The following is a 7,633-nucleotide window of genomic DNA, read 5'->3' as shown; positions in this document are numbered from 1 at the left end:
GATGCACTTTAATTCTTATTCTAGCAATGGTAAGTTGTTCTCCTCCTTCTGTAATTGGGTCCATGTATAATGGTTTTTCCAATAAACTTGCAAAGTGACTTAAAGCTTCTGCATTGTACATGTGTGTTGGGATGTTCCAAAGCTTAAACCATATCTGGGCTGTTTCTTTTGGTTTGCTTAGCAGATTTAATTTTCCAGACCATCTCTCCAGCTTCATACAATTTGATCCAATATAAGTATGTCCATATTTCATAATATCATCCAAGTTTGATTCCTTCTTGAACTGTAGAAAATAGAGATCATGTATATTTGCAGAAATCTTAACTAGTCCCTTCTGCTCCCATTGTTTCATTAAGGCTTCCTTGGTGACTGAGAATGATACTCTATTCTTTCCTATTTAGTTTCCAACCACTACATTTTTCCATTCTTTAACACATTTTTATTCTAATTCAGTTGGCAGTTTAAATTCAAAAGGAGAATTGAGTACTCCAATTTTGTTTTAACATTGTCCAACTAGATTTTTCCTTTAAAAGCATGATCCTCTGTTTTCTTTTTGTGTTATTTTTCCAGACCTCGTTTACTCTTCAGTTGGAATTGTCCTGATAGTATAGGTTTTAGATTTAGGGGACTTCATCAGCTCCCTCATTATTTCAACTAACCAGTTTACTATCTTTTCATACTCTTCCTTCTGTAATAAATTTCAGTTCTTAAGATAATGTACACTCAATTGGACGGTTATTTGCTACATTTTTTCTTTGTTGAGCACAATCTCTCCTTTCTTTGCGTGCATCTGGAGGTTTGTGATTTGATTTTTCAGTCCAAAGAGATTTGCTCTTTCATTGTAACCAACCTTCCAAATTACTTCTTTCTTCCCCTAATTTCTTGCTACATTTTTTTCAGAATTTTTATCAGTAATTGGTTCCCGATCTTTGTTGCATTCCTATTTTTCCTGGATAATTTCTTCAAGAATCCTATCAATTTCAATTTCAGTCGCCTCCATTAAACCTTCCATAAAAAAATATTTAACTTCCTTATCATTATTGTTTTTCTTTATTCCCATTTTAATGAAGAATAATAAACAACAACGAAACAGAGCAATTATAGAACATGTTACACCAGAAACCCTAGCAATTGAATAATAGGGTAAAACAGAAACCCTAACTTTTCAATCAAGTTCTTCAACTGAATGAACGACCAAGTTATTAGAGTTACCGTGTCGTTTGTGTCATTCGTGCCGATTGTGCTGTTCGTAACGATCATGCCGAAAGCGACCCAAAGCGACTAGCAACCGCAAACACCACAAGTGAACTGCGACCTTTATATCTTGCCGATCGTGCCGATCATTCCGTTTGTGCCAATTGTGTCGTTCGTGTCGATCATGTTGATTGTGTCATTCGTGCCGATCGTGCCGTTCGTGATGAGAGAATTGGCTGAAATCTCCAGAGCATTTCTGTTTTGTAAGAGTTTGGTCGATTTTTTTTTAATAAATATTATGTATATATACATGATACTATTTTTTTTATTTAAATTAATATATGAAGAGTAACCGGAAGAGAAATTAAGGGAGGGATGAGAAAAAAAATGAGAGAAATGAATAGATGAGAGAAATATATGGCGGAGAGAAGAGAGAATTTTATTTATTTATTTTCTAAAACTTCCTTTCCCTATCATTTTCCGCCTAGATATGTTTGCAAATGAGAATGAAAGTATTATATGAACTTATGAAATCTTGTTTATGTTGTGTATACTTAGTTAAATTATTCAATCTTTACATTTTATATATAATTAAATACAAAGGTACATTTTATAATAATTTTCAAAAAAAAAAATTTAGTCTAACACTTAACTACAAATCATCAGATTTTCGCATCATAACGCGTTATGTGAGTGTAATCATATTGTGTTATTGGTTTGTGAGTTGACCTGTCTTCGAAACTTGGAGAGGGTTAATTAAAATTAATATATATAAGTCTTAAATTTACCCATAATATATATTAGGTGTGTAACATTTTAACCAGATACGATACTTAAATTTTTAAATTTAAATAATTTGTCCACATATTTTAAATTTTTACTAATTTTATAAGTTTTTTTTTTTATAAGGTTAGACAAATTAAGTTTTTTTTGTAAGTTGATTTATTTTAAAATATTAGTCATATAAGTTATATATTCATACATAAAATTATAAATATAAATAAACAATCTTAACTGATTTAGTGATTAAAGTGTATAAAATATAAAATAAAGATAACATAAATTTAACTCTATTTGGAAATCCAGCTCAAGAGTTATAGTTGAAGTTGGATTTGAATAAATTGTATTGTTTAATTTACAATATTTTATTGAGTATTAATTTAAATGAAATAATGTTTTAGAATTTTTTTGTTAGGTATATATTAACAAATTTAATAATATTTATTCGTTCAACACCAGATTCATTCCAGCTTCAGGTGTTTCAAATATGGTCAATTATAAAAATTATATTAAATATAATTGTGACCTAAGTGAGAGGGAGAGGGAGAGTGAGAGTGAGAGTGAGAGTGAGAGTGAGAGTGAGAGTGAGAGTGAGAGTGAGAGTGAGAGTGAGAGTGAGAGTGAGAGTGAGAGTGAGAGTGAGAGTGAGAGTGAGAGTGAGAGTGAGAGTGAGAGTGAGAGTGAGAGTGAGAGTGAGAGTGAGAGTGAGAGTGAGAGTGAGAGTGAGAGTGAGAGTGAGAGTGAGAGTGAGAGTGAGAGTGAGAGTGAGAGTGAGAGTGAGAGTGAGAGTGAGAGTGAGAGTGAGAGTGAGAGTGAGAGTGAGAGTGAGAGTGAGAGTGAGAGTGAGAGTGAGAGTGAGAGTGAGAGTGAGAGTGAGAGTGAGAGTGAGAGTGAGAGTGAGAGTGAGAGTAAGAGTAAGAGTAAGAGTAAGAGTAAGAGTAAGAGTAAGAGTAAGAGTAAGAGTAAGAGTAAGAGTAAGAGTAAGAGTAAGAGTAAGAGTAAGAGACGGTAGCAGATTCCTCAACAAGAATAAAAACAAACTTGTCTTGTTCCAACACAAGAACATTAAATTTAGGCACTTTGGCCTGAGATTAGGGAGGGGTTACCTTCGATGATGCTTTCACAGATTTAGAGGCCCTGTGCGCCTTTGATTTATCTCCTCTTGAGACAGAGGACCTGGAGGGCTTTCATAATTGACTCACAACTGGAGACAGGGGAGACATGGGAATAGAAGCAAGTTCGACTGGACCTTGCCTAACTCTAGAATCAACTATTCCAGAGTCCTTCTTCGAAGAACTCTTAAGACTAGTAGAACTAGCTTCTGATTCGTTGATGGTTTTTGATCTTTTGGCTCATTTGGACAAGATAGAAGCCGCTGGATATTTGGAATGAGTAACAAACCTTCCTCCGGTCTGTTGGCTTGATGCTCCCGAGAGCGATTCTTTGTTATTCTTCATTCGGACGAGGGTGTTGGATATGGTAAAGACAGTGAACACCCGGGTCGAGTTGATCGGCTCTGAATCCCCCATGGGAACCCCTAAATGTTCCAACAAACGACTCAGTTGAACAGCAAAGTTCACACTTTCCTTGTTCTCCTGATTGATCGTAGAGCATAGATTCTAGTACAAGGTTGAGGCCCAGTTGACCTGAATCCCTTTGGAAATAGCCAACATATAGTCAAAACGATCTTGACTATATAGATGAAAAGAATCTTCCTTCCCTTGAGGCGCTTTAGCCACCACATCATTTAGCAAATAAACTGGGGTTTGAGAGCCTTCTTACTCCCGTTAAGTCGAATCTCCGAGCCATTGGCGGAGAAAAGCGTCTTCATCTCTATCGTGACTTCCGATGGAAGATGCAAGTTGAATGTGTGCCCTTCTGATGGAAGATCGAAGATCTCTGCATAGAATGCTTCATTGAAGGAGACTTCAGTATCATTCACTGTTGCAACAATGGAGTCGCCGACCATCGTCGCCGATTTGAAGAACTCCCTGACTTCTTTTTCGTGGAATATGAATGGCCCACCAAGGTACTTCCCGAGACCGGAATATTCAAGGGTTCTGAACATCTCGACGACATCTTGCTGATCGAATGTGTAGACGGAGGGAAAATCGACCTGCAGAGTACAATGACCAAGAGTGATTCTCTTTTTCCCATCTTTGAAAGAATACGAACAGACACAAGATAAAAAAGGTTTCTTAGAGAGAAAATCGAAGAAATCTAGGGTTTTTGAGAGATTTGAGAGAGAAAAAGCTTTTTCAATCTCATGTAGAGTGTCCTTATATAGACTCCCAAGAGTCGCATAGTATAAACGTCATATTTCCTAGGGGTATGACCCATCAATTAATATTAGACATCCTTTCCAAGCAGTCATCGTTATTTTGAGGGTATATTAGTCTTTTTCTCTTAACTTGAAAGACACGTGTCTTCGGGTTATTCGGAGATGACTATGTTTTTTGTTTGAGCGGGAAAATTAGATATCACATCAAGTGGGACAGCTATCCTTGATCATTCTAATATACACATAGTTAGACGTTTTTCTTACTTACACCAACCTATGAAATCTAAACGTCTATTAGATGCATGAGTCTATTAGACGCAAGCGGCTAATCACGTGTCTTATAAATGTCTAACGTTTATTACACGTCGACGACTAATTACGCATGAACAACACGATTAGACGTGTGTTTGGTTAGACGTGAGCATTTACTTTCTCTTGTCGCAAAAACGTCTAACGTCTATTACACGTATACGTCTAACCGCGTAGGTTATTAACCAAGACACATAGACTTGGATGTATATAGTGTGAGCAAAAATACGTCTAAGTATATGCTTTTTCTCTTAGACAACCTCGTTTAATAGACCGATTAAGGCCTTTTGTTTGAGTGTATCTTTATTTCAAAATAGATTTTCTCTCTCATTTTGTGCATGTACAAAATGAATAAACAAATGTTTTGAGGTCCTTAGGACCAAAAATATTTTTAAGACATAAAAACACTTAGTCCTCTGGAATGGCAAAGGTCATTGATGATCTCCTCAAATGTATACTCAGAAGAGTATGCTCCATACTTCCTTCCTGCAGCTCTCCTGCATCACCTACACAAGAAACTATTTATAAACTTTGGTACCCACATTCAATTGGGTCCTCGATCAATTAGTCCCTTAGGAATCCATATTTGAGATATTCTGATGGATATCCCATTTTGTGTTGTGATTAATGCGTATGATTTTAACTTAGCAGACGCCTTCCTGCTAGCCACTGATCCCTTAGTCTTTTAAGATGATTTTTTTTTATAAATTCTTGACTTCTTGCCAAGTTTTAGATTGCCAAACTTGCTAGCTGCTTCTAACTTATTTTTCAGCAAGCTAACAGTCGGCGGAACATAAGTTATTTCATTCTTCAAAGCTAATTAATCATGAACTGGATCAGATTCACTGTTAGTTAAACTTACTTTGACAAAGTTTATAGACTTAAACTTGTCAGTTACTGAGTTTGACTTTTTACAGGACTAGTTTGGGTCATTGTCATCAAATCCTAAACCGGATCTAGATTCTGCAGGTTTCAATAGACTAATTTGATATTTGACAGTTTCTCCAGACCTTGTCCAAGCACTAACAACATAGTTTAATCTTTTGTTTTCAGAAGCGAGTGTTTGTATCTGTTCCTTGAGCATCTCATTCTCGGATGAGATCTCTACTACTTTCTTTTCAAAAACATTTGATTTTTGAGTTTGAGATAAAACCGGTTGAGACTGTTTGGGTAAAGATTTTGTTTCATTTAGGAATTCTGCTAGCTTTCTATACTCTATGACCATGTCATCTAGTGCAACTACCAATTGTTCCCTTGAAAACTTTTTAGAAGAGAAATCAAATACCTCAGTTTCTTGAGTTTCTTCTTCTTCTCTTACCATGAAGCAAGCCGCCTCGTCTTCATTACTGTCGCTGGATGAGAATTAAGAATCACAATGGTTTCGTCTGTTCTTCCCATCCCCTGCCATAAGAGCCTTCAACTCCTTTTCATTGTCATTTTTCTTCTCTTCTCTTCACGCTTCGTCTTCCGACATTCCGATTGGTAATGACCTAAAATTCCACAGTTATAACACTTAACATTAGCTTTGGATTTCTTATTATCATTAGAATTTGAAGAGCTTGAGTTAGAGTTGCTCTTCTTTATGAAGTCGCCAAACTTCTTCACGGAGAGAGACATAACATCGCTGCTAAGCTGCTGAGCTACTATCTGCACGTCAGGAGCGGCAAGAGGCTCTTCAGAAGTCATCAAAGCTTTGGCAATGATAATGGATGTGGATTGATCTTCTTCAATCTTAGAGTTCAACTCGAACTCGTAGGCCTTGAGATCAGTGAACAAATCGAAGAGCGAGATCTTGTTGAGGACTTTGGATTCCCTCATAGCCATCGTCTTTATATCCCATTCCTTTGGAAGAGCACGCATGACCTTGATAGCAAGCTCTCTATTGCTATAGGTCTTGCCAAGAATAGATAGAGTGGAGACGATTTGGCTGAACCTTGTGTCGAACTCGTTCATCGTTTCTCCGGGACACATTTTGAAACTGTCAAACTGTTGAGTGGAAACCATAATCTTATTCTCATTGGTTTGCTCATTACCCTCACACAGTTGAGTGAGTCTGTCCCAGATCTCCTTAGCAGTATCACGCTCGATGATGTAGTTGAACATGTTGTCATAAAGAGATTTGTACAAAACGTCTAATTCCATATTATTGAGATTGTTCATCTTCTTGTCTTCACTGGTCCATTCAGATTTATCCTTATTGATCTTGATAGGAGAATCTGTGATAACACTCCTCATGTCGTCATGAAGAGATGAGAGATGAGCACGAATTCTCTTCTTCCACACGATATAATTTTCTCTAGAGAATGTGGGGATTGCGGTAGCACTAGCATCTTTGGTTATGGTCGACATTCTTAGTTAAAGCTTGAGAATAAAAATAGAGCTCTGATACCAATTGATAGGATCAGTGTAATCGATAGAGACGGGGGTTTAGGTTGATAGAAATTCTGTTAAGAATTTTAATCACTTTCTATTCTTCACAGACCCTTGCAAACTCTTGAACGATTTAAGTGCGGAAACGTTTACTCAGGTTTGAAGCTAAGAACCAAAGAATGAATGAAAATGACACAACAATTTGTTTATGGATGTTCAGAGCAAAACTCTCCTACGTCACCCCTTCTTCCAACCACCGGAAGGATTCACTATATGTTTCTTAGAATCAAATACAGTTGCACGACTAACTCACTGTTGAACAAAACAGACTCAGTTCAACTTACAATATATTAAAAAATATCACTCATCTAGACAATACTTTGATTCTAATCTCTCTCTTTATGTACACACAGTAAAGAAAGAAAGCAATTCGTGTTTTGTAATTGTTAGATCAATATCTCTCTATAATTCCAGCCATTCTTCCGTTGTCCTTGAGGATTTTTAAATAGAGAGCAGGTACCAACAGTCGAATCTTCTATAATGATACGTGGTTAACTTTCATTGGAACGCCTCCATAGTACACACCAGACTCTAAGCACCAGGATCGTGGCCGTACCAATCTGGTAGTGCGCCAAATATTCTTCTAGGATATTCCTACAAGAAACAGGTAGTGGGAAGAATATTTACTTACGTGGCATT

The sequence above is a fragment of the Impatiens glandulifera genome, chromosome 3 (genome assembly GCF_907164915.1).
Source record: "Impatiens glandulifera chromosome 3, dImpGla2.1, whole genome shotgun sequence".
Taxonomy (NCBI): Eukaryota; Viridiplantae; Streptophyta; class Magnoliopsida; order Ericales; family Balsaminaceae; genus Impatiens; species Impatiens glandulifera.
Note: the sequence above shows the minus strand (reverse complement) of the source record.